The following is an 18279-nucleotide window of genomic DNA, read 5'->3' as shown; positions in this document are numbered from 1 at the left end:
TAAACAAGAAAACGAGATAGAAGTGGGTGTTGTAAAGGAAACTATACCACAACTGAAAAATATAGAAGTTGCTTTTAAAATTAAAGAGAAAAATAAAGAAAAAGAAATATATGAGACAAGTGAAGTGTCAGAGTGACATATAGAAAAAGATAAGAAAAATTCAATAAGCAAGAAAGTTAGGGAGAGAAAAAGAAAGTTTAAAATTTTAAATGTTAGCTTTAAATGTGAACAGTACTTTACTTCAAATAAATTCTTTCAGTTTCTGACAAATATGGATGGATAATTTCCTGCATTTTCTCCTGCCAATTTGGTTGATATGGGCATCCTGAGACAGTGTAGCAACTGCCTCATGCACACGGACAACCCTTTACTACTACAGCCTAGGAACACAATTTGTGAGAGATGCAGTTACATCAAGCACCTAGTGTCATTGCTTTCTCCCCTACAAACCAGTATATCTGGCACTGAGAAGGTTGGCAACATGAACACCACACCTCACACACTGGCCACACCTACACAACACAGCCCCACATATGTGGAGGTCCTCAACAAAAACATACCCCAGCAAAAGAGACCAACGAGGCATAAATACACGCGAACTCCCCTGCCCACCACACTACACACCACCCACAGTCCACACACCTGTGTCTCACGACCACTAAGGCCTAAACATAAACCCAACATATTAGTTAGAGGAAACTCCATTGAGAGACACACAGATGTGCCCCTCACCAGGCTGGATAAAGAGAAAGTCATGGTTAGTTTTTCATCGAGTACCAGAATCCATCATTTCACCAATGCACTCAAGTCTGTCAACAGGTACTGTTATGACTCTGTCATAGTTCATGTTGGAACGAATGACTTCAGACATACCTCCCTGGACTACATGAAGAGAGACATAATCAAGCTTGTTGAGTATGTGTCCCAGGCAGGTATATTCCTAGCCTTAAGCAGCATTATACTGTCACCCAGAATGATGCCTCATTACAAACAGAAAATGATTGACTTTAACAGTTGGCTTAGTTTCTGGTGTCACTCCAAGGGAATCCAGTACCTGACAGCCTTGGATGATATGACTGACAAACCATGATGGTTTGCCAGAGATGGCCTGCATCTGTTTCCCTTGGGCTTCAGGCTCCTGGAAAAGGGTCTTGCTTCCCCCATAGTACCTTTTTGAGGCAATGCCATGAGGTCAAAACTACCAACATAAAAATTTCATCAAAGGGAAATTAAAGGTCATGTTGCTAAACGCTAGGTGTCAAAACATGAAACTGCACTCATTGCAAGCATTCTTAACCTTGGAAGAAGCTGACATTTTTGCAGTGACATAAAACTGGTTCAAAGCTGCGGAAATCCCAGCCGTACCCAGTTACTCATCCTATCATTCATTCAAACCCCAAACTGTGGGTAAAAAAACAAAAGGAGATAGAGTTGCAATATATATAAAAGACATACACACCTCTAGGCTGGTCAAACCGTATGGTGCACTTGAAACACTCCAGGTGCAGTTAACAATTGACAAGACCCCTATTCAAATTATAGCTAGCTATAGGCCTCCAACTCTGACTGAAGATGCCCACTCCACCTATCTGGACCTCTTTGAATCTACCAGGATTCAACCCTTTACCCTGATCCTGGGCGACTAACTATTCAACCATAGATTGGAAGAAATGCTAATGCCAAAAAGCAAAGATTCCTTGATTCCATCAATGCAAATGCCTTGGACCAGTTGGTTGGTACCCCCACAAGAGGTAAAAATATTGTGGACTTCGTTTTAACCAACATGAGTAACCACTGCAGCATCAGCTTATCTCTAGGGAGCAAGTCATCACTACCATCTCAGAGGCAAAAAATACAGCCTCCATGGGACCCAATAACATCCCATACTGCATCCTACATGAACTCATTAGGAACTTGCAGCACCATTAGGAACCCTATTCAACCACAGCCTGAGTACCAGCTTTGTCCCAGCCAAGTGGAGGACAGCTACTGTCATCCCTTTGCACAAAGGTGGAGCGTCCACCGATCCAGGAAATTATAGACCCATCAGCCTAACTAGCCTGATCTGCAAGGTCATGGAGCAGATTATCATGGACCTCATTAACAAGGACATTGGCAACCTCCAGATACTTGATCCCACACAGTTTAGTTTTGTCAAGGGGTGGTCATGCCTGTTTGATTTGGTTGACTTCTATGACACAGTCTCTAAGGCCATAGATGAGGGGAAGACAGTGCACACTACCTAACTTGACCTGACCAAAGCCTTCAATACTGTTCCCCACTCAGGTATAATAGATAAACTCTCTCAACTAGGCATCAATCCATATGTTACCAGATGAGTAGCAAAATGGCTCACTGATAGAACTCACCTAGTCAAAATAGGGGAAGCCACCTCAATTAGTAGTCCTGTAACATGCAGTGTGCCCCAGTGATCAGCCTTGGGACCTCTGCTATTTGGGATATACTTCTCGGAGGTGCAGGTGAAATCTAGTGGCTATGGCTGAACAAGTTTGCAGATGACTGCAGGCTGGGTTGCTGTCATCAGTTCCCCTAGTGATGTGGACATCCTCCAAGAGGTTCTCACCCAAACAAATAACTGGTGCCAGAAACATGTCCTCAAACTGAATAACAAAATATGCATCATCATCATCATCATCATCCCTTTTAGGGAGAGTGACATCCCCACAAATGATCACATTGATAAAAAGGTACTAAGCATGCATGTGAGGGACTTGGGCACCCAGTTTGATAGCAAACTGACTTTTGACCACCATATTGCCTCCATTGTATGGAAAATTGTCTGCGTGGTCCATCTCATTGGTAAGGTATCTCATCCAAGGACAAGGTGGTCATAACATCCTTGTATTATTCCCTTATAAGACCCATTATTGAGTACAATGCCCCTTTCAGCATTTACCTCACAGAACACATGCAGCAGCTGGAGAGACCACAGAGATTCCTCACCCAAAGAATCCAGGGCCTCAAATATCTTCCCTACACAGATAGGCTAAAAGCCCTGTCCCTCTACTCAGTCTCCTACAGACTCCTCAGTGGTGACCTTTGTCTGGCATACAAAGCAATCTCAGACCCCACCCTGATGGGACAGCTGTATATCCATAAGTCTACCTCCACTCGAGTAACCCACATTTGTGACCTCAACCTGGTCTGTGACATCAATAGGACATGTTGATGGGACAGATTTGTATCCCATAGACTCCACCTTTTGTGGAATAAACTGCCTCTCCACGTAAAGCAGAGTACCTCATTAAACTTTTTAAGTGCAACCTGGATAACTGGATGGGGAACAGAAAATACACCCCTGGGATTCCACCTGTGTCCCTGCTGAACAGTGGCAAAGGGTGCTGACTTTTTGGAACATGGGCTAAATTCTTGGCTAGGCTTGTAAGGGCCTCAGGGCCAATAGCCTAGTAACTTCCTATGATCCTATAAACAGGCAGGTATGAAGTGTGGGGCAATTTATTAACTCCGCTGTGTGTAAAAGCTCATCAAGTAAGAACACGTATTCTTTTTAACAAGGGGACATTTTGCGGCATTATGTTTGGGACTGTTTTTGCAATGAAGAATATGAAAAAGATAGACTGTAACCCATGGAATCTTTGTGTGGTAAAAGTACTTAACAGAGAAACAAAAAATAAAATTAATGTACAGTTTTGTAAAGAGGTGGAAAGAGAGACGTTGAAATGACATTTGAAAACTTTATGTAAAGAAGTACTGGACATTGCAAACGTTTATAACAGAAGGGGTTTATGGAATGGTGAATGGGATTGTAATATTGTGTTAAAAATCAAAAGGGAAAAAAAATCTACTTATGCCAAACATGATATATGTGGAGGGGAGTAAGGGTGTTGTAAAATACTGGGGACAACGAAAAACATGTTTTTGTGGAAAAGGACACTGGATAAGTAAGTGTGACAAAAGAAAATGTTATATTTGTGGGGAAATTGAACATGATGCAAAAACATTTTGAAATAAAATGTTATAAATGTAACAAAATTGGCCATTTGTGGATGGATTGGAAAAATTAAAATAAGAGTAAGGAAAAATAATATGAACAAGAAGAAAATGAACAAGGAGAAGAAATGTTAAAGTAGTAGAAATTGAAAAGAAGAATTAGATGAGAAAAATAATAAAGAGGATATAGAAGAAGGTTCTGAAATAAGTGATGAAGACAAACTGGAAGGTACTAAAAATAATTTTATTTGGTAAAGGGTAAAAAACAGAAAAAGAAGATTCAAAGGGATAAGTACAAGAAAAAAAAAAAAGAAAGGAAATGGATGAAAAAGAATATATATACAGATAATGACAGAGAATTAGTATAATGGTTAAGCTGTTTGACTCCCAGACACAAGGTACAGTGCTTGATTCTCAATTTTGGGAGGGAAATTGGCTAGGCTTAGAATGGCATATTAAAAAAAAGTTAGCTTAGTAATTAGGTATGAACTAATGAAAAACATGAATCTAAGGAAAAGGGAAAATGAAAAATTTAAAGGGAATTTCGAAGTGGTGTAATACATGTGATGTTAATATAATTATATTGGAAGACACAAGATTTTTAACAAATGATGAAAGATTACAGAGAAACAATAGGGAGGAAAAATAATCTGGAATTTGGGAAATAAGAGATCTTCTAGAATAGCTGTATTCTGCATAAATGCAGTAAAGATATTAGATGCAACTTTAACACAAATTGGAAGATTAGCCATTGCAGTTTTAAAAGGGAAATAACAAGTATATTGAATTCTAACATTATATGCTTATACTAATTAGAAAGAAAGAGAAAGCTTATTTCATCAGAGTTTAGACAATGCAGTCATAAATATAAATATAGTAATACTAGAAATTAATTGTGATGTAGTAGACAGTCATAAAAAGAGAGAAAATTATATATGAAAAATAAGTTATATGATAAATTAAAACTTTGGGACAAAAATTCATGGACTTACAAAAAAAAAGGTATGTATGTGATGGAAATTGATTATGTTATAGTAGTAGAAGGTTTAGTTATAGGAGAAGGGAGTTAGCTGAAACAGGATTTTCTGATTATCGTGCAATATGGTTAGCAATAAAGGAAAACAAGGAATATATAAAAATAGGCAAAGGAATAAAAAGGATAAATGAGAAAGCATTGAATGAAAAAAGAAAGAGACTAGTAATGTAATTGTGTCTATATCAGAACATCGAATTATTAAAATTGCGAACACTCTAAATAGCAAAAATTCTGGACGTTGAAGTGCTTTTTTGACATCGCAGTACAGTGAAGATTGGAATAGTTGCCCTTTCCTCACTGTAGTGTGATCTTGGAGATGGAATATGTATTTAGTGGGGGGGGGGGCACAGCCCCCCACAATAAAGAGTTTGAGGTTCGGCATTTTCTCTCCTTAGATCATTCACAATTTTAAGCATTTGATTTTCTGATATAGACCCATGTAATTATGGAAAGATTATATTACTTTGAGAACATTTTATAAAAACTGGTCTGAATGGTGGATGATATTTAAGGAAAAAAAATATATATATATTTTTTTTACAATGGCAATATAGTATGTGAAAAGTAGAGAAAGAAAATATAAAAGAACATGTAATTATGCAGTGAAAGATTTAAAACATAATATTCAAAAGTAATTTTAAAAGAAAATAAAATATATGAAAAAGCCAGGGATCTAAACCTTGTCATCACAATAAACAAAACATGCTGGAGGGATAGGTTCCTGACCCAGAGACTCCTCATACGCTGGAATAGACTGCCCATACATGTCAAGCAGAGCGCCTCCTTGGCCCTCTTCAAAAGGAACCTTGATGATTGGATGGCAGACAGGAAATTCACCCCAGGGATCACATCAGTCACTCTGCTAGACAGAGGTCCAGGGAAGTAAATATTGTGGGAAGAAATATCAAAGGAATTGTTATGGCTAGGCTTGTATAGGCCCTAGGGCTGATAGTCTAGTACCAACCTATGAACCTGTAAAAAAAATCAAGAAATAAATGCCGGAATTGTTATATAAGCAAAATATTTTTTAAAAAGAAAAGAGAAGCATCAAGTTACTTAAGCATATTAGTAAAGGAAGATGGTAGTGAAATGAGAGAAATAAAGAATGTAAAAGCAGAAATAGAAAAAACTAAGGAAAAGATTATGAATAGTGTGGTATAGTATGTACAAGAAATCTTTAAATAAAAAAGAAGGTAGGAAAAACATGAAAACTGGAAACATTAACAGAAAAAGAGAATAAAAAGTTGGAAAAGGAGATTTCTTTAAATGAGCTAGACAAAGTATTAGGACAAGTAAGTATAGATTTGGCTGCAGTACCAGATGAATTAGGGTATGACATATATAAAAATGTAAGAAATTGGCAAGAAATGTATATTTTTAAAGATTTTGAATGAATGGATAAATTAAGGTTTTATGTATAAAGACTCACGTAGTAGAATACTTAAATTTTTATGGAAGAAAGAAGATAGAAAACAATTAAAAGTGGAGATGGATAGTATTAAAGAATGATTATAATATCTTCTTGAAAATAATGCAAAAGAGATTTGAAACTAAAATGGAAAATATTGTGGAAGATAGTATACATATTATAAAGGGGAAGGGTTGTCAAGAATCATTAACTCATTACATCCAAGTGACGCCTCCAGGTGCATATTCAGTTATCTCCTACTCATCCTTCGAGGCATCAGATATTGCTTGCTCATATTTGCATCAATAATTCCAAAACCAAGGTTTTAAAAGATTTCTTCTAAAAACTTACATAATGGCAAACTCAACTGCATTAATATTTGACCTCTGTCTAGTGCAGATTAAGACATATTTACTGTTGTTTTTATGATATAAATTTATTAATTATGTAGATATAATTTTCACATTTTTCTAAATATCTCAACAACCAAGTAACGTAGACAAAACTCCTTAGCCTCATATGAAAGCTCTCAGCTAGATGAATAAACTGCTGCTGATCATATGTGTGTAACTTGACTGGTTGCTCAAGTATTTTAAGTTGTTTACAAAATATTACAAACATAATAGTTACTGTGTTTACTGTAGCTTATAAAATTCAGTTTAAGACCTAGAACCTAAAGAATACTACCACTACAAAAATAGTTTATGCTGAAGAGTTTGCCTTTTATATTTCTTTCTTAACCGCTATAGTTACTGATTGGTCCCCTTCAAAACATCTAAAACCCATAACATCTAATTTCATAACATCGAGACCAGAACATCTAAAACCCATAACATCTAAAACTCATAACATTGAATTTCATAACATCTAAAAATGTATAATATGTAATAGTGCATCAGCACATATGCAAGTGTTATAGTTTAATCTGTTAATCTTGTGGTATCACTATGAGATATTGTAGTTTTCTTTTCTGTAGTTATTATTTATGTAGTGTAGGAATGAATACTCTTTATATAGTGTTTATTTTGCCATTCTGTGTGTTTTTTAGGTCATACAGGTAAGTGATATAGACATTATGTGTACATTCTTTATGGTGATTGTGATACAGTGGGTTTAGAAAATTAACTTTTTCCCACTGTAGTGCGATCTCAGAGTTGGCATATTTAATTTACGGTGGGTGTGGGGGGCATAAATGTAGTAAAAAGTGTGTTTGGTAGTTTGGTGTTGTTATATGTGGAGGGGATGTTATTTTTATGTGATTTGTAGTGTTTGAATGTTTGATGTTCTGATGCACATTTTCAGTGTTATGAAATTCGATGTTATAGGTTTTAGATGTCTCGAAATAGACCTGTTCCAGATATATGAGCATTCGTTTGAAATGTTAGGACATAATTTAATGCTGTCAAAATGGTTATGTTCCACCCATTGAAAGTTATAGTGGAAACTTCCTGAACTCCATTGAAGAAAAACTGTGAATGATATAAATAGAAAAAAGTTAAAGTCATGATATGAGACCTTAATAAGACATTTGATGCAAATGGTCATAAAATCCTATGGGTAATAACGAAAGTATATAATGTAAGTGAGAAAGTTAGGAAATTATTTATGTAAGCATATAGTAATAATAACGAAAATATACTTGTAAAAGGCTGGTTAAGCTAAGAAATACATATGAAGAAAGGATGTCCAATGAGGTGTATACTCTTTGGATTAGTTATGAATGTAAGAGTAGTTCAAACAAATTACAAAATATAGGAAGTGGGGTACATAAGAACTGGATGGTTAAGAATTCCAGTTCTGTTAACATATGTATATGAGATTATATTAGAGAAAAACAAAATTTGGATAAGAGAAGTAATAATTTTCACAAATGAGTGTCTAGAGGTAATAGGGATTACTTTAAATAAAGAAAAAAGTAAAGGTTTAGGCAATGTAGTAAAGATAGGGGACACATATTTTACAATAAATGAAATTTCTGCGTATAAATGAAATTTCTGTGTTAGGTATAACAGTTTGGAATAAAGATATGAGTAGAGTTCATTGAGGAAAAAACTACAGAAGAAATAAAACAAACCTGTTTTTTTTTCTTGAGAACATATATATCATCAGAAAAAAATGCTTATGTGATCATTTTCAGTATCAATGAAAAAAAATCATACTTAGCAAATTTATTTATATTACCAATAGTATTTGAAAATGAATTATTCTCTAATTTTTTTAATTTATATGGAGTTCTAGATTAAACCCAGTAAAAAAAGAAATGTTGTATGTAATTAAGAAGGAGTTTTAGGGTTTATTAACCCAGTGGTATCTTCTTCTTCTTTCAGCTTTTCCCAGTTAGGGGTCACCACAGCAGATCACCTGTCCGCTCATGATTGGCAGTGGAGTTTTATGGTGCCGAGTTGCCAGCCCGGTGCCCAACCTTCCATGGAAGGCACACACACACACGCAAGCACACACTCATGCCTAGGGCCAATTTAGAGTATCCAATCCACCTACAGCATGCTTTTGGGATGTGGGAGGAAACCCGAGCACCCGGAGGAAACCCACATGACCACAGGGAGGACATGCAGACTCCGCACAGAAGGCACCCCAGCCGAGGATCGAACTGGAGAATCTCTTGCTGTGAGGTGGCAACACTAACCGCTGTACCACCGCGGCCACGTGGTATATGCTGCCTTATTAAATGTGTTCAAAATATTAAAGTAGATAAATGGAAAACGTAACAGATCCATAGTAACATTGTATAAATATAAGTATGATAAATTTGGGGGTATGGTAAAAAAAGACTAAAAGAGAAAAACAGTGTATAAATGAAGAAATAAAATGCCATTAAGAAAAATATTTTTGTGGAAAATAAAATTTGATGATGTAGAAAAAGATAGAAAAGCATGGTATAAGACTGTAATGGTAAAACATTGAAAAATCTAACAGATAAAAAAGCTGTAAATAAGAAGCAAATGGTGTAATCAGATAAGATTTTTTGTTGACACTTGTTAATAGATAAATTTCCAGTAAAAATAAATACGCCATATAAAAAGAAAAGTGCTAAATGTTTACACTGTAGAAGAAACTACAGAACATGTGTTTTTGAAATGTAAAAGAGTAAAAAAAGGTTATGGGGAAAACTACCTAAAGAAAAGGTTTTATTCAAAGATATAAAAGAAGTGGACAAAATAAACATGTGTATGATTAAATATGTATATTATAAGAACAGAAGTGAAGAATGTGTTAAAGGAATAGATTAAAATTTATTTTATGTCACATGGGTTACATGGCATGAAAGAATAAATTAAATTATGTTTAATGGTAAATGCATTTTAGCAACAATATTAAGTAAAATCAGATGGTAGTTATGGAAAAAGAAGTGGAGGGGTCTAATGGGGATAGGAATTTAGAGTGATTGTAAAGAAAATTATGAGTATGTGTAAATAGATTTGTATATCTGTATATTTTAAATATTTGTAGATATGTAAATATGCTGTAAATGGCAATTATTTTTGTTTATAAATAAAGGACCCCAACTTTTTCTGATAAGTGCAGTGGGATCTTTTAAATCCACTTGAGCTACCATCAACTCAAGCAGATGGGCTCTCGGTTTAAGGTCTCATCTAAATAACAGCACACTCAGGAGTGCAGCACCCCCTTATGCTGGTGTGGGATTAAAAACAACAGTCTTCTGAATCAAAGGTGAGAATGTTGCATGTTATGAGACTGACACTGCCAAGTGGAGCAGCGTGTATAGCACAGAAGAGATAGGCTGCCAAATATCTCTGTCTTGTGTACAAAAATAGAGTGCCAGACAGACATATAGTGAGATCAGTAGAAATACATTTTATGTATCTTTTTCTAATGTTACATTTTCTTAGAGTCTGGAGACTGTTATCCTAACAAGTTAACCTTTAAAAGCATGTAGCATTCCACTTACCCTCCTTTCCTATCCTCACCTTTCCACTTGATTACATGTTCTATGCCCGTCTAAATAGATCATGAGATTCCCTCTCTATTCCTCTACATATGATAGATGGCCAAAAGGTTAGATTCAACTACCCAAACACAGCTGGCTAAATTTACGTTTGCCCATTGGTCATTATTTATTATTATTTATCTGCTGACATTTGTTGACCGGGAAAGTCCACTGGGCCCAGCAACCCATTTTCAGTGGAGGCCTGGGGAGAAAAGCTCCATACAATCACAGAAATGTTTACATAGCATCAGCTTAAGTTTGAAAGTCAAGAAAGTTTTTACGTAATACAAATTGAAGTAGATATACAAAGACAAATGTTATAGGGGTATACAATACAAGAAAATAAACCCAGTGTGTTAAACTTTTAGTAATTCTGTTTGTATATTCTCATAAGTAAAAATACTGTCTAATCAATTCTGTTTATTCAGTCACAGAAATAAAGAAAGCAAGAGAGACTGGTTATGAAGAGAAATAGTGTAAATTTCAACTATATTAAGTTAGTAAAGGTATTTGTAGTGCATAGTGACCAAAACATTTAAGGTGGTTTAATGATATGACTACAAGAACAGATAAGGTTATTGAGATAGTGTTCTTTAAGTGCAAATTTAAATGTTTTTAAAGAGTCTAGTTGGATAATAGAGAGAGGGAGTGCATTCCAAAGTTTGACAATGGCACGGGAATAGAGACATTGTCCAGCTCTTTTGTTGGGTTTAGTTATGGTTAAGAGTTGTTTGTTAGAGGACCTAAGATGCCAAGTAGGGGTGTGTGTTTGTAATATAGTTTGAAGGGATGGGCAGTAATTTGGATTATTTAGTAGTTTGTGGGTGAGAGTAAGTTCAGAGTAGTGTAAGTAATGAGGGAACTCAAACCAATTTATAGATTTAATGGCCAGGCAATGATGTGTGTGAGTTGGCATGTTGGAAACAAACTTGGCTATTTTATAGTAGCACGACTGCAGTTTGTTCAGGAGAGGTGTGTGCCGGTTTTAGTCTCTGTACAGGCTAATGGGGAGTTTTTCCTGTTTTCACTATTTTTAAAGTAGAGTTAGGATGTATATATTTGGGAGGAGTGTGGGGCTTGCCTCCCAAATAGGAGGTGTGGGGGAGCTTTTTTCCACTGCAAAACATAAATAAATAAATAAATAAATACATACATAATATTTCAGTCTGTGCAGCTGGTCTTTTGGTGAATTGTATTTTGATTCAGTTGAAATTAAGCAGCTGATCTCATGTTATGATACCTCAGTGGTTTATAGAGGACACTTACCTCAGTACTAGCCATTATCGTAATCCATTCCATGTGTCTATTGTCTTTTCTAGGAAGATGTGCTTTCACAGACTTAAATAGTACTATTTCCCTATAAAATTCTGACAGGGCCTCCTAATTCTCCACTGAGTTTCCTGTTGAGAGCAGCCCACTCGGGTCTACTTTGAAACATCTAAAACCCATAACATCGAATTTCATAACATCTAACACTAAAAATCACAAGAAAATAGCATCCCTTCCACATATAATGATACCAAACACACTTTTTACTACGTTTCTGCAGGGGGGCAGGCCCCCCTGCACCCTTTATATGGGGGGGCTCCACCCCCACCCCCCCATAAATTAAATATACCAACACCAAGATCACACTACAGTGGGAAAAAGTTCATTTCCTAACCCCACTGTATCAAGCCCCCCTGCAGAAAAATAGTAAAAAGTGTGTTTGGTAGTTTGGTGTCATTATATGTGGAGGGGATGTTTTCATGTGATTTGTACTGTTAGATGTTATGAAATTCATTGTTATGGGTTTTAGATGTTTTGGGTATTAGATGTTCTGGTCTCAATGTTATGAAATTAGATGTTATGAGTTTTAGATGTTTTGAAGGGGAACTGCCCACTCACATTTGACATGATTTGTGCATAAATACAAGTTTCCTTATAGTGTCATATTACAAGTGATTTAGCTTCCTTACATTCTGATTATACACCTACCCCTCTATTGCATGTACACTTAATGTAAAAATCCTTTTGAATCCTTCCAGCAGTGTAATACTCCTCTCCTTTTGTTTGTAGAAATGCATACACTACTCAAAATCTGATGGGACCAAGGTCCAGCATAACACATACATTGCTACTTTTTCTTTGGGTTCTCTTCCCCTAGTGGACAACTCAACATTCTGCTGACTGCTTTCTCTGGCCTACAGGGTGCTCCCAAGGGTCTAGCCTACATGTAATGAAGCCTAAATCTTTTTGATCTCCTGCTACGATTTTCAATAACTGATACTTCACTACAAGGACACTGTGGTTCAGGTACAGTACTTTGCACTTTACTGAACTTCACCACAGGGCATAGCATTCAAATAATTTGCCCTAGAATCAGGGACAAAGCTGAAAACAATGAGGGAAAATGCCCAAAATCAGAGACATTTTAAAGTATTGCACTAATTCATTTCAAAATTTAATAGAACAGATGTTGCATCAAAATGCATTGTATGAAGAAATATGACACTCCAATGTATGTGATTGTGTGACTATAATCCATAGTGATTTACCAGAAAAAATTGTGGGAAACTCAGAGACATCTTTAAAAAGTAAGGACAGTGAGAGGTGTACTGATCATCTTTCAATGACTTGGTAAATATTTCCAAATTATTTGCTAGAGTGTCCACCATCCTACACTATTATACCAATTTGAATGTCATCAAATTTTTTGTTGATGTTTTTATGTTTTTTGAATGTATCTACTTTGTTTTTTGTTGCTTTTATGTTTTTTTTATTTTATCTGCATTGTATTTATTTTCTGAAAAAAAAAAAAAAAAAAAAAAAACCCAAAAATTTACTTGTTTTCCTGCCTTTCTAAGCTAGTATAGTCCAGTTTTCTGGTTAGTGCTGACTTCAGGGCTGTTACAAGTTTCTGTGTTTGCCCATAACTTACTTGGATAGAAGGAAGTTTCTCTTTTCACTGTGAGAGAGGGAGCTTTGAGCAGCCTATCTGTCCCTGGAGGAGTGGTTTCAGCCCAGAAATTAGTAGTTTATTGGTCATTTTGGGTTAATTTCTATCTCTTTCATTTCCCTGCTATATAACCCGCATTTGCGCTGTTTTGTGAACCGGGCAGCACAGGTTAGCTAGGGTATAACTATTTCTGGCTCTACAAAGTCTACTCTTCAATTTTTCCCTTGGAACTAGACAAACTTTCAACTTAAGCACTCAAACCATTCACTTCTCATCCCGGCACTTGCTCAAAACTCATAGCAAGCACTAATAAACCTTAGCACTAGACCCCCCCCCCTATACTGTAGAGAAGGATAAGGCTCTCTATTCGACCTTACCAGCCAGTCAGTAAAACAGTTCACTGTACCTATCCAGGCATGTCCAAAGGGCAGTTTCAGGTGTACTCTCTGGTCCAACTGGTGAATCTGGGCATTTTGAGGCAATGTTACAATTGCCTCATTTACACAGACAACCTTCTCCTCCTTCCACCAAACACTAATACATGTGAGAGATTATACAGTCAAACTGGAGGCTAAGCTCTCTCAACCCAAGACTAGACCAGGCAGTCAAGAGGAGAAGGGAATTGCTTGCATCACACCACCAGTCTCACATAGAACTATGAAACCAGCATCGTCAAAAAACACACATAAATACATGAAAGCATGCTCGGAAGCACTAAATAAAAATCTGCAAAAGCAACAGAGACCTCCAAAGCAGACATCCAAGCAACCTCCACCCCCCAACACAAACCATGAAACACATACTTCACAAAGCCAGTGTGCCATGCAGTCACAGCCCTTAAGGCAAAATAACATAGCCAACACACTAGTAATAGGTGACTCTATATTCAGGCACACCGACGTCCCACTCACTAGGCTGAACAAGGAGGTTACTGTTAGCTGCCTTGCCCAACAGTTCCTAGAATTTATAAACTAAAATGCCCTGGATAAACTGGTCAACACCCCCACCAGAACTGACAACATATTGGACATGGTCATCACCAACAAGGGCGACCGGTGTTCCACATCAAACATCAACCCCTTGTTGGTTAGATCTGACCATAAACTAATCACTCTGGATATCCACATTCTGCCACCACCCCCGGTCAAAGAAACCACCGTGAAAAACTTTTCAAAAGCAAACTTCACGTTACTTAAGACCGAGTTGGGAAGTTTCAAAGCCCCTATGCTAAAGGATAATGCTGTCCAAGTGGCAAAACCCTTTACTAATGCACTCTACGGGCACCTACAAGAATGCATGGATCATGCCATCCATAACAAAACCAAGACTCAACTCCTCCATGAAAAGGAAATCAGTCTGGTGGATCCCTGCCATAAACAAGCTATACAATAGAAGGAGGAAACTAGTACAGAAAAGAGTAAAATCCCAAGAAGGGAAAACATCCCTGATCAGTATCAGCAAGAAACTACTTTCCCTCATAAAATCATCCAAGTCTAGCTTCAAAAGAAAAATTGCCATGGACTCCAAAGATAACCACAAGGCATTCTTTAGCTATGTCATGAATCTAACTGGCAATGCTCAGATCTGCTTGGAGTTAGTGCAGAATGGCATAAAATACACTGAACTGACCGATATTGCCAACATCCTGGCAGACAGGTTCAGTGCAAACTTCACCCCACTCTCACCCTCAAAAGGGCCCATAACTATATCAGAAGAATGTAGAGCCCCTAAAATCACACTCACTCAGGTTAAAACAGTCCTCTCCAAAGCAAAAAACACAGCATTAATGGCACTGGACGATGTCCCAGGCTGCATCCTACACAAGCTCAAAGATGAACTAACCCCTCACCTAAACACACTGTTTAAACTCAGCCTCTCCACAGGCTATGTGCCCACAGAGTGGCGCACAGCAACAGTTATTCCGCTCCACAAAGGTGGAGCCAAAACAGACCCCAGGAACTATCGCCCTATAAGCCTGACTAGCTTGGTCTGCAAAGCTATGGAGCACATCATCATGGATCTCATTAACAGAGACATTGGGAACCTCCAAACACTGTACACTACTATATATATATATATATATATATATATGTATTTACAAATATCTGTATATGTGTTTTGTGTGTGTGTGTGTATATATATATATATATATATATATATATATATATATATATATATATATATTCATTTGCTCTAGAACTCATTTCATCTAAAAAAATAAAAACAGTAGCTTATTTGACTGAAAACTCATTTGATCTAAACCACACACTTTTTAACCTATAGGTTCATAGGTATGTACTAGGCTAATGGCCCTAGGGCCTTTACAAGCCTAACCCGTAGAAGTGCCCTAGCATTGTGCCACCCATCATTAGTTCCCAGTGTCTCTATCAACTAGAGCCACTGGAGTGATCCCCAGGGTGAACTTTCTATTTCCCATCTACTCATCAAGATTTCTCTTGAAGAGGGCTAGTGAGGTGCTTTGCTTGACATGAATGGGAAGTCTATTCCAGAGCATGAGCAGTCTCTGGATTATGAACCTGTCCTTCTAGCATGTTCTGTTGATTTTGGTAATGAGGTTGAGGTCTCTGGAGCATGTGGTGCAGAGGGATTGCGATTTCTTTAGATGTAGCATTTCTAACAGAGCTGGGTCAGACATGGCTTTGTAAGTGAAGCAGAGATCACCTCCTAGTAGACGATATGAGAGAGAGAATAGCTGGAGTTTTTTGAGTCTGTCCATGTAGGACATGTGTTTAAGGTCTAGGATCTTCTTTGTGAGGTACTTCTGTGGTCTCTCCAGCTGTTGCAGCTGTCTAGTGAGGTACATGCCAAATGGGTATTATACTCTATGATTGGTCTAATAAGGGAAGAGTAGAGAGAAATGATGACCTCTTTCTTCCTGGATGCAAAACCCTTGGTAATGAGATGTGCCACATAGAAGGACTTTCTGCCCACAGTGGCAGTGTGTGGTCAGAGAGGTTGCTGTCAACCTGTGTCCCCAGATCTCTTATAATGCCTTCAGTGTTCAGTGGGCTCCCATTGATGTGGTAATTAGTAGGAAGCTTAAGGCCATGGTTTCAACACCAGTCATTAGTCTCAGCGAGGTCTTTCTGTAGGATGTCTGCACCACTCGGGGAGTTAATAATGGCTCCCAGCTTGCAGTCATCTGCGAATTTGATCAGCCAGAGTCCCTCCATGTTGGCCTGGACTTCTAAGAAGTAGATGCCAAACAGCAGAGGACCCAGGACTGATCCCTGTTGGGCTCACTCATGACTGGTTGGCAGTCTGACTTGGAATCCACTACTTTCACACTGTGGGTTCTATCTGTGAGCCAATTTGCAAGCCACCTAATGATATAGGGGTCGATGCCTAGTTTGCTGAGTTTATCAATAATTCCTGAGTGAGAAATGGTATCAAAGGCCTTGGCCAGATCAAGGTAGGCTGTATGAACTGCCTTACCTTCATCTACTACTCTGGTGACTGACTCAAAGAAGTCAACCAGGTTTGGCAGGCATGATCTGCCTTTCACAAAACCAAATTGTGTGGGATATAGAGTTTGGAGATTCCCTATATCCTTGTTAATTAGGTCCATGATGATACGCTCCATAGACTTACATATCAGACTCATCAGGCTAATGAGACAATAATTTCCAGGGTCTGTAGTCGCTCCTCCTTTTTGGAGAGTGATGACGATAGCAGTGCACCATTCGGTAGGGATAAAGCCTGAGGTGAGGCTGTGTGTGAACAGAGCACGCAGATGTGGTGCCAGTTCACTTTGTAATTCATGTAGAACACAGCCAGGGATATTGTCAGGTCTCATGGAAGCTGTATTCTTGGCCTTAGACAAAGCAGCTTTAATCTGCCCTGCAGTAATGCTGGGTGCTTGGCATGCTTCCGGTATTGAGATTGGTCCTTTAGGGGAGAGAGAGGGGTAAAGTTGTCTCTGAATCTGTCGACCAGTATGTTGGCAATATGTGTTGGCTCAGTATAGGAGGTACCATTGTGCAGTAACTCAGAGCAAATGTGGGTATTGCCATGGAGATTCTTGATATAACTATAGAAGGCTTTGTGGGGTTTTTTTTAGTGTCTGCCACAATTCTGCCTTCATAGCTGGCTTTGGAGGTTTTGATGAGGGATCTTAACTTTTTGCTGAGGTTAATAAGGGATTTTTTCCAGTCTTGGGACTTCACTTTTTCTGCAACAGTTTCTTCCTTCTGTTGTAGAGTTTATTAATGCCTGGGGACCACCAGACTGGCTTACTTTTTTTGGAGGAGAACATCTTCGTTCTGTTGGGTATTGCTAGTTCCATACATTTATGTATGTGTTTGTATAGTTGATTGATGTATGATTCAGCAGTCATGCATCTATTTTCCATTGGCATGAGTGCCGTGAAGTTAGCCACCTTTGTTTTTAGGAGTTCAAAGTCAGCTTTGGAGAAGTTTTTCATGGTGGATACCTTTGTGGGGGGTGTGGGTGAGATGTGGATTTCCATGGTGATTAGTTTGTGGTTAGATCTAACCAGGGAGGAATTGACTATTGGTGTAGAGCAATGGTTTCCCATGTTAGTAAACACCAGATCAAGGATCTTGCTTCCTCTAGTGGGGGTAAGAATGAGCTGGTCCAGGGCACTGGAATTGGTGAATTCCAGGAAGCATTGGGCCAATGCATTGTTGCATGAGTAGTTTTCCCAGCTGTTGGAGGAGTAGTTGAAGTCACCTAGTATGAGAGTGTTGGGTTGGATCTTAATAGTTTTCAGGGTGCTTAGGAATATGGAGTGAGAGTCTTGGTTCATGGTTGGGGATCTATAGAAGGCTACAACCTGAATTTCCATCTTACCCAATGTTAGTTGTACCTGGAGTGTCTCAGATGCATTATGCTGGTCTACTAGTCAGGAGGTGTGCATATCCTTTATGAATATGGAGACACCACCGCCTTTGGAGCTTCTGTCCATGTTCTGTGGC

General features: G+C 37.9%; 1 protein-coding gene across 9 annotated transcripts in view; it reads left to right on the top strand.

Moving 5' to 3' along the window:
- The window catches only part of DMD (dystrophin), a 9298038-nt gene that overhangs the window by 3122208 nt on the left and 6157551 nt on the right, over positions 1-18279 (top strand). The gene's annotated exons all lie outside the window — the stretch shown is intronic.

This window comes from Protopterus annectens, chromosome 5.part0 (assembly GCF_019279795.1).
Source record: "Protopterus annectens isolate FY-2018-M chromosome 5.part0, PAN1.0, whole genome shotgun sequence".
NCBI lineage: Eukaryota > Metazoa > Chordata > Ceratodontiformes > Protopteridae > Protopterus > Protopterus annectens.
The sequence above is the reverse complement of the archived record's forward strand: the minus strand, read 5'-3'. Positions and strand labels throughout refer to the sequence as shown.